The 14,662-nt window shown below is 45.1% G+C and overlaps 1 protein-coding gene across 1 annotated transcript in view; it reads left to right on the plus strand.

The window, feature by feature from the left end:
• Positions 1-14,662, plus strand: part of KIAA0586 (KIAA0586 ortholog) — a 140,400-nt gene that overhangs the window by 100,051 nt on the left and 25,687 nt on the right. The window lies entirely within an intron of this gene.

The raw sequence follows: 14,662 nt of genomic DNA on the forward strand, positions 1-14,662 counted from the left end.
GGTTTAAATGATAGAGAATGAGCTGTCAGACAGGCAGGCCGAGAGATTTAGGACAGGATAGCTGCAGCTGCTATGTACTGTGAAACATAGAAGCTGCAGAAGCAAAAAGTGTGATTGTATTCATTTATACAAAAATATTTTTAAGCCCAAAATACATATACATCAATAATAATAATATAACAAATGGTGCCAAAAGGCAATTAATTTAAGAGAGTCACAAACATTGAAATCTCTTCTCCCTGTCGAAATATACATTTTGGAAAAGTGAACCTGCAGTTCTTCCGGATGAAAAGTATATAAATACAATTTTATTTTTGTTCTTGGTGAAAAACCACTTTATTTTCCCCGAGGTGTGTACAGAAACCAGTCCACGCTCCATTTGAGTGAAAGCATATATGTATCCGTCGGTAGCGGAATATATTGAGCCTTTGACTGTAGGAAACAGGGCAAGCGATTGACATGAAACATTAACTCCGAGACGCGAGCCCTTTCTTCATGTATACCTGCAACAATTAGGAATAATGAGCGGTGCTTGTCGTACGTTTGGCCATGTGGAACAGAAATGGCTCTGTCTTTTATTTTCACCCACTGGCGATTACGTTAATGCCTTCCCCGCTGCATTACACAGCCTAGACAGAGCCGCTGAAATAAGACATTCTTGTTCCCGGCTGTCCGCTTCAGCGGCTTATTGTCTCAAGCCTGCGATTTCCCATTGAGCATTGCTGGAGTGAAGTCAGCAGGGCTCTGTCAGTAAGTTTCTAGTGGAGGTCATTTGGAAGCGGGGGACCCTGGAAGAGCCAGGCTGGTCCGTCTCAGAGAGCAGTCTGGGGGTCTATCCCGCAGCACCGCGATAAGTGTGCAGGCCAGTGCGCCACAACCGTTCTCTTACAATTAATCCTTCATTCTGGGATTCTGACAAGTACAAATCATTGGTTTGGCATCACAGGCTTCTGCCGCTTTATGCTGAACAAGTCTCCTGCGGCATACAAGAAAAGAACAGTTACACAAAAGGCAAAGCTGCTTATGTGTCTAGGAAATGGCGGTTTTTGTTTAACTCCTTCTGTAATTTCTCTTGTCAGCAGTAGCGCGCTGGGAAGGAAGGGTTAACCCAAACCTGGAGCAATGGAGACCCAGTCCCATGCATTCTGCACCCGTTTGCTAGGAGAGACACGCGATCACCGGTGCTGATTGTCTAGTCAGCATGGCTACCAGACTATGTCCAGCCTTGCCGTAAAGTGATTCTATGCAGCAAAGTTTACCCTCTATCACCCTATTCCCCAGCAGCAGGTCACTGGCAACCTCAAGGACAGGGGCGGACTTGGAACTTAGGGCTCATGCACATGACCGTATGTATTTTGTGGTCCGCAAAAAATACGGATGAGGTTTGTGTGCATTCTGTATTTTACAGAACGGAACAGCTGGCCCCTAATAGAACGGTCCTATCCTTGTCTGTAATGCAGACAATCACAGGACATGTTCTATTTTTTTGTGGAACGGAAATACGGACATACGGAAACGGAACCACCGCCCCAACAGAACTACAGTCCAGCATAAAATACTGCCACCCCAGCTGCAGTATTCAAGTGTATCGCCATCCTGGGCCCTATCCGCTGCCAGCAAGGTGCAAAAGTACCTGCTGCGCCTAGTATTAATTAATGGTGAGAGCATCAGATCGCTGTGCTCTCGGAGGAGGGCTTGGGCAGCTCCCTGGGCATTGGCCCACCGGGAAATTTCCCTATAGTGTATATGGCCAGTCCGCCCCTGGAGGCTTCCTTGAAGAATGGAGGGATGCTGCTTCTCCTATAACATTGAGATAGACCCTGGGCAATGTGTACTCTGCGTCACCAAATCTCTGAGCAGCACTCTGTAGGGGTACAGCATGTGATGGAGCATGCCAGGATTTTGGGGCAGCACGGTTGATATCACGGCTGTTTTGTCGCACTGGAGCCTGGTTTCCAGGATGAGCAGAGAGAGAAGCATCCGTATAGAGTTGGTCTGTGACCAGGTTTACGCTGCCCGATCTAAGGGTGGCATAAACTAGTGTCTGAAACACAGATTCGATCAATGGATGACTGAGAAAATCTACCTGTATGAGCTGCAGTGGGAGCCAGAGATGGAGACCGTACATTGCTTTGCGTGTGCAGGTTAGCCCTCAATATTCATGAACTGTGGCTCCTTCTGCCAATTGGTAGCTTTCTCCCTATGCATAGTATAGGGAGAACGTGGTCAGTCGGCAGCGGTTCGGGAAGGGGGGCGCCGCTCACGAGTGATAAGTACTGCTTCTGACAAAATAACACAAGCCATCCGCTAAGTAGTACATCGATTGACACTAGTTTATGCTGTCCTTGGCAACCTGGTCCAGATTCCATTTATAGGGGTATTCCCATCTGAGACAATGGGGCCTATCGCTAGGACCCGCACCTATATAGAGAATGGAGCGGGAAAGGTGGTGGCTGGAGGACCCCGCATCTGGCCACAACCAAGTGCTCTCCCCATAGTAGTGAATGGGAGCGCACCGCTCTTGAGGGGCCACCACTCCCATTCATTTCTATGGGGTCGACGGAAATAGCCAAGCCGGCTCCCCATAGAAATTAATGGAGGGTGGCTGCGCATGCACAGTGTGCCCTCCATAACTCCTTCCTCGATATTGCTATTACACCTACTGGACACAATGTATATACATATAATATGGACTAATGTAGACTGACCTAAATCAGAAGCCAGCAGTGGACTATTGAAGACTTTGTTGTGGTCTATTATGAACTTCCTTCTGGTCTGTCCACAGCCTGTATATTACACTGACTAATCTGTTCCATGCATTCTGTGTTTTTTTGGGAAGAGGTAGAGTGTGGGTTTGGCTGGCCTGCCTCCCGCAACATATCCTTGAAAGGGAGCAGATGGCACTGAAGAGCTTGTGACCAATTTCCGCTATCGTTTTGCGTACATTCCCTTTTAATGATGGAAAATAACATGTTGTTGTCGGCCTGCTTGGCAGATCTCTTCCCACAATCCAAGTACTTAGCTGCAGAGTATGTTACGAATGTCTACTTAAAATGCAAGCTTACAGAGCGGGTCTAATATCCAGTAGGTGGAGCAGAGACATTTAGGTTTTCAATATTTTCTGAAGGAGGGGGCGGGAAAGAATCTAAAGTTTCCCCTTTTAAAGGTCATAAATGTATGATCACTGGGATCCCCACCGATCACAAGAACAGGGGTCTCCGAGTCCAGCGTTTGAATGGAGCAGTGAAGTGCAGCTCCGTTCACTTCTGTGGAGCACTCCGCTGTCTACATCAGTAAACCTATTAGTTAGGCCTCCTGCACACAAATGTGTGCTGCCCGTGCCCATGCTGCGGACCGCAAATTGCGGTCCGCAATGCACGGGCACCGACGGTGGGGAAGCCGCATGCGGATTGCGATCAGTCCTTCCCGCAAAAAGATAGGACAAGTTCTATCTTTTTGCGGAACGGAAGCACGGAACGGGACCCCACAAAAGCTTCCGTAGGGTTCTGTTCCGCATCTCCGGATTTGCGGACTCATTCAAGTGAATGGGTCCACATCCATGATGCGGAATGCACACAGCAGTTGTCCCATGTATTGAGGACCTACCGTGTGCGGGTCGCAATACAGCCATGGGGGGGGGGGGCACACGGCCGTGTGCAATAGGCCTTAGAAGAAGAAAAGCTGTCCTGCAGGGTTTGTTAAAGGGGCATGCAAAAAATCCCCCAGGCTGAGGTTAAGACAACCCTTGTATAGTAATCAGCTCTCCAAAGGATCACCTACTCTAACCCTGGCGGTCTACAATTGGAGAAGGCCTTATAGATTGGGAGCGTCCACCCTGTGACCTCTGTGCGCCCTATAGCGGTTGTTGTGAGACATCCCCTTTAAAAGGAGTTGTCCAACATTTTTCTTAGACAAACGGCAGGGAGGTTGGTAAAATGATAATCTAACAACTTCCCAATCCCCTTCCTATCCAACGTCTCGGCTCAGTCCTCTCAGCTGGGCTGCAGCAGTGATGCCCTATATACCACTGCAGCCAGGTGTACACCTCGTCATAAGTTAGGCACAGCACCTGGCAGTCCGTGCGTCTGGCTGCCTTAGAATTCAGTATTCTTTTACTCCAGAAAACTGGGGTAAAAGATGATAAATGCGGCGGAGCTGCTAGCCCGGCCCCTTTCGGAAAGTGCAGAGGCCGGCTGGGTAATGCCATTTACACAAGTGGCATTTAAAAAGTGTCAAATGTGCAGTTAGTGACTCTTTCACACCACAAAGGTAGCGAATTTAAATACATCTGGTGCAGTGACTATTATTCCACCCCAGTGACCAATATGCGACGGCAGCAGACAGCCTCAACCTTATCTCAGACTGTGGTGGTTTTTCCAGACTGTGGTGGCGGTGACGCAGACAGAGACATGGACAGCTTCTTCCACTCCTCCGCTATAAGCCGTATATGTAACAATGAGTTGTCCTGTCCGGCTGACATGGAAGCTGATTTTATTCTTCTCTGATATTGATTAGTTATGTGACAATTACTTCCTCTGGCAATTACCTTCTTCAGTTTAATGGCTATACATTTTTAGGTTTAGGAGACCATAGGGGCTCGTTTTATTATTTTATGCTGTAGTTTACCACTGGTATAGATAGTCATCCAAGCAGAGCCAGCAGGTGGACATAGTGATACGCCATTAAAGAGGACCTTTCACCGATCCTGACATTGTGAACTAAGTATCATGACACCCAGGGATCTCAGTGCACTTACTATTATCCCTGGGCGCCGCTTCCTTCTCCTGCTATGCCCTCCGGTATGTTCGGGGACTTGGTTATAGTAGGCGGAGTCTGCCCTTGTTCTCCTGGGCGTCTCCTTCTCCTAGGCTGTAGTGCTGGCCAATCGCAGCGCAGAGCTCACAGCCTGGGAGGTTTTTTTCTCCCAGGCTGTGAGCTCTGCGATGCGATTGGCCAGCGCTACAGCCTGGGAGAAGGAGACGCCCAAGAGAACAAGGGCAGACTCCGCCTACTATAACCAAGTCCCCGAACATACCGGAGGACATAACGGGAGAACGGAGCGGCGCCCAGGGATAATAGTAAGTGCACTGAGATCCCTGGGCGTCATGATACTTAGTTCACAATGTCAGGATCGGTGAAAGGTCCTCTTTAATGTTTCCCCTGATATAACCCCTCATAGTCGAGGTCAGTATCTGACATGGATTACACTGCAGACTGTGCACTAAAACCCTTTGACGGGAAACAGGCTGGATCCCCACCGGGTCCCATTACAATCAATGGGGTCTGGTGGTGCTCGGACCCTATCCCGCTATGTCAGATATGATTAACTCCGACAGCCGGATAGTTTAAACTCCTATATGAAAATACCAAATGTGCGGGTGCCAGGAATGGCTGGGGGGACCACACAGAACAGCAGCGCATGTGCACCCCTGCTCCACACCGAGACAGGACATTGCAAGGACATTCAGCTCTACTTTTGGAAGGTAAATAATTTTATCTTTAACAAAAAATGGAGTGGCTCTACTGCTCCGTAGGGTGGAGAGGTGCTCAATATCTAGGTGTAAACTCCAAACACCAGAAAATAAAGAATTTCAAATAATATTGGAGATATGGCACTCAGTATCTGGAAAATTTTGCTCAAAACAAGTCGCTTTATTGATGCAATAAAATACTTAAAATGTCATACAAAGTACGTAATTTGTGCAGAAATTAAATAACATAATGATAAAAAGTCACAATCGACAATATAAAAAATCACTTATAGTGTATATATAAACACACATCAGACAGCAAATGGGTACTTGTCTGTAATCTGATTGAATAGGTCCAGAAGGTTAAATTCTCAACACTAGAGCACTGAATGTGTTATTGCTCAATAGTTTTCAATGAGAAATGTCACCATTGATTCGGTATACATCACCGATTATCATTATTGTAGTGCAGTCGCAGGATTTTCTGATTCAATAATAGAAGTTATTCCGAATATCTATATATCACAGTTCATGGAACTTATCGGATTAAAGTTCAGAAGATGTTAGCTCTAGGTGGCGTCCCACCCTTTTTTTCAAGCTATTTAAATCCCTTACCTCCACTTCTCAATGCGGTTTTTTCAATCACCGTTTCCTCAGCGCCCCAGATATTCGATTTCTCCTTACTTGTAAATCAGAATGTCTCACTCTGAGGAGTTTTCGAACTTGATATAGGACGAGTTTATCACTTAGGAGGTTATTGGTAAGGGAGGTGTAGCTGTAGATCTCCTTGCGTACGCCAAAAATGGTGGTAATGTGGGGTCCAGGTTCTTCCTCAGTGGTGACCTGGCTCCCCCTAAACCACCTCTTTTATACCATCTTTGTTAATTGGTTCCAAATATCCCAAAGATCAGTCCTGGATCACAATCCAGGTACCATAGTGACAAAATCTGGTCTGGATTATTACAATGTACTATACTCAATAATAAAATTGAATATTTTAATAATAAAGTAAATTCAATCAGCAATATAGCTCCCACATTTAATACATCGAAATCTTGCTAAAAAAAAAAAAAAATTTTATCTATTTTTTATTTTTTTGGGTTTATAGGACTTCTCTAAAAATCTCTGTGGGTCATCTGCACAATCGGACACACTGGTGCAGCTGAAGATGTCCTCAATGCACGCATTGTGCCCGTGTGACTTGTATGTGACAGGACCTGATAGCTTGAGATGACCCAGGTCCGTGTGAGCCGTTCCCCATTTCCTGCCTGAAAACCGGCCCTGGCCATAACGCGTCGCACATGCCCCCACTGATTAGATTATGAGGGTTGTTTCAGCACAATTACATTCCAGAGACTAAACAATAACATATAAAGCGGTGATGGTAATTCAATTCACAGCTCCATCCATTACCCTTCCCTCTACTTCGCAAAGTGAGGTTTGACGTAAATCAGCAGAATTCGGTTACGGATCCGCTTCTGTGAAAGCCGAGATCTGTGGCCACTGTTACCATTTATATGTCTGCTTCTATAAGTAGCAGGGTGTTAAGCGCACTGGATATCTGCAAATGCACCAACTGTAAAGGTCCTATTACATGGGCCGACGATTTGGGGGTCATCATTGGGTACCAGCGTTCCTAGGAACTCTAAGTCCTGATAACTGCCCCCTGTCTATAGGATAAGACACTTTTTTAGTTGGTGACGTCCATAGGCCCTAATAAGATACAGAGTGTAATATACACAGCACCAGCCAGGGGGCGATAGCCCGAACTTATTTGAACACTAGCAAAAAATAATAATTAAACTTTAATCGCATGCTTATTGTAATTATTGTTTCCTTCAGAATCATTCCAGGAACCTTGCAGAGCAGCATCATCTCTCCCACGCTGAGCGCTGAATTATTTACTGAATGGTGACATGAAGCCACACCTGGCTTTGTCACCTCCTAGGACAGCGCCGCAGGTCTATGTCATTCATTACCTAACAGTACATTACTGCTACTTAAATTGGCAAGAAGTATATTACGCATAAAGCACCGGGTGTCAGACCTATCCTTGGGCGACATGGTACCACGTACAGGAGCACAACTAAGTGAAGCTGTGTTATCAAAGACGTCATGTAGTCCTACTGCAGAAAAGGCCGAGGCTCCTGCTGCAGCCAGCTGTCTGACAACCAGACACAGGACAGTAAGGTGAAGGAGGGGGTAACATGACTTTCAAAGGAAAGAAGAGATTAAAGGAGTCGTCCCATTAAGACAACTTTTCCCGTATCCACCGGATAGGTTATAAACGTCTTATTGGTGGGAGTCAGACTACTGGGGCCCCTGTTGTCTCACTTCAGCAAATGGCATGTATCATGTAGAGACAGTTAATACAAGGCACTTACTAATGTATGGTGATTGTCCATATTGCTTCCTTTGCTGGCTGGATTCATTTTTCCATCACATTATACACTGCTTGTTTCTATGGTTACGACTAGGGATGAGCGAATCGACTTTGGATGAAACATCCGAAGTCCATTCACATAATATTTCGTTTGAATACTGCATGGGATGAGCGCTCCGTACAGTATTAGAATGTATTGGCTCCGGTGAGCTAAAGTTATTACTTTGCGAAGTCTCACAAGATTTCCCATTAACCTCTTAAGGACACATGACGTACCGTTATGTCATGTATAGTTCCGATCACCGCGGTCATGTATAGTTCCGAAACCCGGTGCCTGCTCAAATAATTGAGCAGGCACCTTGGCTAAATGCGCCGGGGGTGGCTGCGGTTTGTCGGCGATCGCAGCAAACCGCAGGTCAATTCAGACCTGTGGTTTGCTGCCGTTTCCGATCCCCAGCGGTCTGTGACCGCGGGGATAAGAAACTTCAAATAAGCTTTATTTTAATGTTTAACCCCCCCCCCCCCCCCCTGCTGCCCTCTTTGTTATCTGCCGGCGGGCGCAGCGGGGGGTAAATGCGGCAGGGAGGGTGGGTGGGCGTAGGGACCGCTGTATAGAAAAGGTTAAGAGGAAGGGAGCTCCCTCCCTCTCCCATCGGGGGATGCTGAGCCCCCTCCCTCCCCATCACCCACTGCTCTGCTGTGGCAGCGAGTGATGGTTACCATGGCAACCGGCTGTACTGATCAGAGGCTGTCCATGGTGCTGATTAGACTTCTGACTTTGTAAAGTGAAAATACAGTACAGTACACTATATAGTGAACTGTATTATACAGACATCAGACCCACTGGATCTTCAAGAACCAAGTGGGTCTGGGTCGAAAAAAAAAGTAAAAAATAAAATTCCCTACACATGTTTGATATCACCGCGTCCGTAACGACCTGATCTATAAAACTGTCATGTTACTTTACCCGCATGGTGAACACCATAAAAAAAAAATATATATATATAATGAAATTGAAATTTTGCCCACCTTACTTCCCAAAAAAGGTAATAAAAAGAGATCAAAAAAGTCGTATGTACGCCAAAATAGTACCAATCAGTCACCTCATCCCGCAAAAAATGAGACCCTAACTAAGATAATTGCCCAAAAACTGAAAAAAACTATGGCTCTCAGAATATGGAGACACTAAAACATAATTTTTTTTGTTTTTGTTTCAAAAATGAAATAATTGTGTAAAACTTACATAAATAAAAAAAAGTATACATATTCGGTATCGCCGCGTCCGTAATGACCTGCTCTATAAAAATATTACATGATCTAACCCCTCAGGTGAATACCGTAAAAAAAAAAACTGTAAAAAAAGCAATTTTTTGTCACCTTACATCGCAAAAAGTGTAATAGCAAGCAATCAAAAAGACATACGCACCCCAAAATAGTGCCAAACCGTCATCTCATCCCGCAAAAATCATACCCTACCCAAGATATTTGCCCAAAAACTGAAAAAAAAACTATGGCTCTCAGACTATGGAGACACTAAAACATTATTTTTTTTGTTTCAAAAATGAAATCATTGTGTCAAACTTACATAAATAAAAAAATTGGGTATCGGAGCGTCCGTGAAAACCTGCTCTATAAAATTACTACATGATCTAACCCCTCAGGTGAATACCGTAAAAAAAAAAAAAAAAAAAAAAAAAAAAAAATATGTCAGACTATGGAGACACTAAAACGTGATTTTTTTTTTTGTTTCAAAAATGAAATCATTGTGTAAAACTTACATAAATAAAAAAAATTGTATACATATTAGGTATCGCCGTGTCCATGACAACCTGCTCTATAAAAATATTACATGCTCTAACCTGTCAGATGAATGTTGAAAATAATAAAAACTGTGCCAAAACAGCTATTTCTTGTTACCTTGCCTCACAAAAAGTGTAATATAGAGCAACCAAAAATCATATGTACCCTAAAATAGTACCAACAATACTGCCACCCTATCCCGTAGTTTCTAAAATGGGGTCACTTTTTTGGAGTTTCTACTCTAGGGGTGCATCAGGGGGGCTTCAAATGGGACATGGTGTCAAAAAACCGGTCCAGCAAATTCTGCCTTCCAAAACCGTATGGCATTCCTTTCCTTCTGCGCCCTGCCGTGTGCCCGTACAGCAGTTTACGACCACATATGGGGTGTTTCTGTAAACTACAGAATCAGAGCCATAAATATTGAGTTTTGTTTGGCTGTTAACCCTTGCTTTGTAACCGGAAAAAATGGATTAAAATGGAAAATTTGCCAAAAAATCTAAATTCTGAAATGTTATCACCATTTGCCATTAACTCTTGTGAAACACCTAAAGGGTTAACGACGTTTGTAAAATCAGTTTTGAATACCTTGAGGGGTGTAGTTTCTAGAATGGGGTCATTTTTGGGTGGTTTCTATTATGTAAGACCTGAACTGGTCCCTAAAAATTGGGTTTTTGAAAATTTCTGAAAAATTTAAAGATTTGCTTCTAAACTTCTAAGCCTTGTAACATCCTCCAAAAATAAAATGTCATTCCCAAATTGATCCAAACATGTAGTAGACATATGGGGAAGGTAAAGTAATAAATATTTTTGTAGGTATTACTATGTATTATAGAAGTAGAGAAATTGAAAGTTGGAAATTTGCAATTTTTTTTACAAATATTTGGTAAATTTGGTATTTTTTTATAAATAAAAATTTATTTTTTTGACTTCATTTTACCAGTGTCATGAAGTACAATATGTGACGAAAGGGGTCCTTAAGGGGTTAATAATTTCATAAATTAATTTGTACTATAAAAAACCATTTCCCGAAATCGGGTTCAGTTCCAAGGGAATAATTTCAGCACATTGGAGCCAATACATTCTAATACTGTCGGGAGCGCTCGCGCCATGCAGTTTTCAAAGTATTATGCAAATCTACTTCGGATGTTTTATCCGAAGTCTATTCGCTCATCCCTAGTTATGACCACACTGCAATCCAGTAGCGGTGGTCGTGCTTGCACACTATAGGAAAAAGCGCCGGTCTCTCTGGTGGCAGGAACCGCAGGAGTGCACATAGTCCAGCACTTTTGCCTAGTGTGTAAGCACGACCACCGCTGCCAGATTGCAGGATGGTCATAACCACGGAAACAAGCAGTGTATAATGTGATGGAAAAATGAATCCAGACAGCCAAGGAAGCAATATGGACAATCACAATACATTAGTAAGAGCCTTGTATTAACTTTCTCTACATGATGAATGCTATTTTGTGAAGTGAGACAACCCCTTTAACTTCCGTAAGCAATAGCATACAGTGCCTTGCAAAAGTATTCACCCCCTTGACTTTTTTTCGTATTTTGGTGCCTCACAACCTGGAATTAACATGGATTGTTTGAGGATTTGCATTATTTAATTTAAAGAACATGCCGACAACTTTGAAGATGTTTTTTTTTCTTTTTTATTGTGAAGCAAACAACAAATAGGACAAAATAACAGTCAATGTGCAGAACTATTCACCCCCTAAAGTCAATACTTTGTAGAGCCACTTTTTGCGGCAATCACAGCTCTAAGTCGCTTTGGATAAGTCTCTATGAAGTTGCCACATCTTACCTCTGGGATTTTTGCCCATTGCTCCTTGCAAAACTGCTCCAGCTCCTTCAGGTTGGATGGTTTGCACTTGTGAACAGCAATCTTTAAGGCTGGGTTCACACGAGCGGATGCCGTGCGTGGCATCCGCTCCGTGAAAGAGTGCCAAGACCCGATGCAGACTGCAGAGGCACGGAGCATTAACATGACTGATAATGCTCCGTGCCTCTCTGTGACCTCTTTACTACGAAATCACAGTGACTGACAGGATACACGGATCACGGTCTCGGCTGCAAAACGGTGCATTTTCCGATTTTTCCACGGACCCATTGAAAGTCAATGGGTCCGCGAAAAAAAACGGAAAACGGCACAACGGCCACGGATGCACACAACGGTCGTGTGCATGAGGCCTTATCTGACACAATCTAGCTCAATAGAAAACGGATTCGTCCCCCATTGACTTTTAATGGAGTTCATGACTGATCCGTCACCTGGCGCTCACCTGTGTGTCACAGAGAGAGGATCGCGTCACTGTGTGAAAGATACATTACATTAAAAATAATACAAATCAGTCATGCAAGCAATACCATATGAGCACATGCACTTACAAAAAGATCCCCCATATCGATCTTATCTTTGAGACCTAACGGACCCATTGCACCTGCGCGCAAGATCCACTTGCTCTCTCTCCTAAGTAATTCCTTATGCCCATCTCAAGAATACTTCTGAAGGTAATTGGTTGCACCAGAGCTTTTTATGGGCTTCCTAACAAGGGGGTGAATACATACGCACAGTTTTATTTATATATTTTTCTCATTTCACTTCACCGACTTAGACTATTGTGTTCTGATCCATCACATAAAATTCAGATTAACAAAACATTGAACTTAAGGCTGTAATGTAACAAAATACGAAAAAATTCAAGGTGAATACTTTTGCAAGGCATTGTAGGTGGGGGGAGGGGTGTCACTATAGAGGAAGATTGCACGAGTCTTCCCAGGACGTGGAGATCCAGCATGGTGGCACCTAGTAGCCGCCCACACTCATTTGGGCACTACCAAGAGCATAGATAATAACCACCATAATAAATACCAGATTGATGTAATATGTCTTCTCCAGGGTGAAGAGAACGGTAGCGCTATGCTGTGGGTACAGATATGCTGTGGGTACCAGTCTTGTATGGAGATGCAGTTAGGTCTCTGGTGCCACAAGGCATTCCACCCCATCCTTTACAGCAGGCATCCTCAAACTGCGGCCCTCTAGCTGTTGCAAAACTACAACTCCCAGCATGCCAGCCTACAGCAGGGCATTGTGGGAGTTGTAGTTTTACAACAGCTGGAGGGCCGCAGTTTGAGGATGCCTGGGTGAGGGGACGTGGCACATAGCCGCTCCTTGTTTGCCCGACATATTGTCCTGTGTGAAGTCTCTGGGGCAGCGGTCTGATTTTGGTGAATGAGCCAATTGTTTTCCTTTGCGTTGCCCATCGAGCCGGCCCTCCATCTGGTTTGTATCAGACTGTTTTCAGAGCCAACAACTGCTGCCTTCTCTGTATCCTGACACTCGGGGCCCCCTGCTATCAAAGCATTGCAGCGATAGCGTGTGTGTCTGGGCCCGTACAGCTGTGCGCCGCAGCTTGAAGCTATTACACCAGAAATGTCTCTCTCCTTTCTAACTAGCAATCTGTAGGCACCGGTTAGGACGAGGGCTGCCGCATTTTGCCAAATTCTTAATGAACCTTGTAGAACGCGTCTCTCCAAAAATGCCACGGTTATACGTTGTTGCCAGATATATGAATTAGTTTGTATAGAAAATCTCCAGGATGAGCCATTCCCAGTAGAAAGCCTTGAAGGCTGCAGAACTGACTGCACCATGGTGGCCCTGAAGACATCACCTTTCTGCAGGCAAATCCTGGCTTCTGCTGGAGGTGTTACATCCTCCTCGCTGTCACTGTCTGTCATAAGGCAGATAACGCAGATCATTCCAAGCTGGGCAGCGGTGGTCTGCAGATAGCCCCCTGCTTTCAGAATGGAGAGCATTATCCTGCTGGCCCACAGACCTAGAGGTGTTTGCCAGATGATGTCACCCGGACGTCCTGGGAGCAAGCTATACTGGCAGCAGCCTATCTCTGGCTTAAGTGGTCTCCAGCTGGTTACGTGACTGCGTGTCTGATGTCTCTGTATGGACGCCTACTGCAAAACGCGGTGAAGAATGTGGCCCCTTTATATAGGATGATGATCAAGAGCAAACGTTTGTGCGAACGCTTATTCCAGGTAATAGTCTCGTGTAAGGGTGCTGCCAATCACCCGCTTGTCCATTGGGTGAAAGTATTGCTGATGCAGACCTAAAAGGGGCTATCTGAGTTTCACTGCGATCCCATGTGGCATCCACTTCCGGGCTCACGTGCCGTACGTTGGACATACAACATTAGCATGGGATTAGAACCCATAGCTCAAGCGACAGATTCAGACTCGCGCATGCACTGCAGGTTCTAACCCCAGGCTAGGATCACGCGTGCTCAATGTACAGCACGTGACCCCAGAAATGGCCGCCCCACCGGACTGCAACGCATCTCTGAGACCCCCATTAAATCATCATTTCTGGGCTGCAGATCATGCTGTGTATTATACAGGGATCTTCTGCCCAGAACCAATGAATCTGCATGGGGATGAGTAGCAGTGGAGGGGATTGCTGCATGTAAATGAAACTCCACCTTCCATTGACAATCAGGCAATTATCGAGAATAAATGGTTCATTCCCGATAATCGCCTGCAGAGTTAGCCCATGTAAATGGGCCTTAGAGGGTTTGTCCGGGCTACGAATACTGATGACTTATCCTCAGGAGAGATGATCAATATCCGATCAGTGGAGGTCCGAGTCCTGGCACCCAGCCGATTAGCTGTAGCTGCATCCTCTTCACGGTCTCTGTTGCACTGACTGTGCAGGGTAAGAACTCTGCATCCCATTCAAATGGATGGGAGAGGAAGCGTCGCCGCTACATAAAGGACGGCATACAGGTATACATTAATAAGGATGCAGCGCTCTCTTTAAGTTCTTCAGCCCCTTCAAACAGCTGATCGGCAGGGGTCTAACTCCTGATCGGTCCTGAGGATAGGCCATCAGTATCTGTAGCCAGGACAGCCCCTCCAAAGCTGGCCGCGCACAGTGACCGTGGTACACATCCGCCACCTCGTGTGCTGCTTGCAGAATTTACCGATAAATGGCAGC

Source organism: Bufo bufo, chromosome 11, assembly GCF_905171765.1.
Source record: "Bufo bufo chromosome 11, aBufBuf1.1, whole genome shotgun sequence".
In the NCBI taxonomy this organism is placed as follows: Eukaryota; Metazoa; Chordata; class Amphibia; order Anura; family Bufonidae; genus Bufo; species Bufo bufo.